Genomic DNA, 1,494 nt, shown 5'->3' with positions numbered 1-1,494 from the left:
TACAACAATAAAAACAGCGCAAACCTTTACATTCGTGTACGGATCAGTCATTAGTGTTACCATATATATATATATATATATATATATAAATAAAAACAGCCGGTATCTACCAGCCGGTGGCCGATGTCAAGGAGGTGACATGCAGAATCAGCAGCTGTAGCGAAAGGGTCGTTTCTTCTCCCCGTAAACTCATTGTGGCCTTTAGATTTCATTATGTTGTTATATTCCCCGTCAACAAGAGGCGCAAATTGGAAAGGAGTAGTGGATTTCGCCGGGAGATTGAAACATATGCACAATGGCGTTGTTTATTTTTATATTAATTCAGGAGATGTGGGCTGCGCAGGCTGAGCCAGCATTTAATGGCCCATCCCTTGTGGTCCTTGAGAAGGTGGTGGTGAGCTGTCCTGTCGAACTGCTGCATGGGGAGGGATGGTGTGGTGTTAGTCCTACCATATTGAAAAACTACTCTTTCAGTGACTTGGATGTCAGTTGTTGTGCATCTACAACACCCAGAGTGCTTGTCTAAGACAGTGTCACAAACCAGCAACAAAAGAAACACACTGAGCATGATTTAGTGTTAAAAACTATTTTATTAATCACTACTTATGATAATACGTAAAATAAAAGTAAAAATGTTAGTATGTTAGAATTCAAAAATGTTAAACCTTGAACGTTAACCCCAAAACTAAACTCTTCGTGTGTGTGTGTGTGTGTGTGTGTGTGTGTGTGTGTGTGTGTGTGGCAAAGTCCAAAACTCCCAGTTCCGGAATGGTTCTTAAAGTTCAGTTCCGCAAGCCATAAGGTGAAACATGAGCAAGGGCTTCTTCAACAACCACCGTTGTCTGAAGATAAGACGTAGATGTAGAGAACATAGAGAGAGTACATACGAAATCCAAATGTTCCATGATGGAACCCAAACGACACTCCAGTGTTTACTCGGTAGTGACTTCCTCACCCCGAAAAGCATCCGAATCGTGGTCGTCCACACAAATACCTGTTTCCTTCTACAGGTCAGCAACAACGTGAACTCCACCAGATTACTTCCAACTTCCATACATGGATTTCAGTGGCAGACACAGTTATTGTTTCTCATCCATCGATAGAGAAAACTAGCAGGCTGGTGTCTCTCTCCCTTCTCTCTCTCTCCTCTTCTTCTTCTTCTTCTAACTTCTACAATGTCATTACGTCCTTTATCTTCTATAGACGTAAGCACGCCCCACACACACATACACACACACTCTCTATCTTAAAGGGACTTTCACTGAGTTCGTAACAACAGATAGTAGCAAGATTTGGCCATTCAGCCCCTTGAGCCAGTTCTGCCCAAATTCATGGCTGAATCTACCTCAATGCATCTTTCCTGCCCAGTCCCAAGTCACCAACTCACTTTCTCATTCAGTGGTTGTACCCTAATTATGAACACCATCCTGCCCACAGTCATACCTGGTTTAGATACACTATGACAAAACTAAATGAGGTTTTTCTTTGTTCTCT

This window comes from Pristis pectinata, chromosome 3 (assembly GCF_009764475.1).
Source record: "Pristis pectinata isolate sPriPec2 chromosome 3, sPriPec2.1.pri, whole genome shotgun sequence".
NCBI lineage: Eukaryota > Metazoa > Chordata > Chondrichthyes > Rhinopristiformes > Pristidae > Pristis > Pristis pectinata.
The sequence above is the reverse complement of the archived record's forward strand: the minus strand, read 5'-3'. Positions refer to the sequence as shown.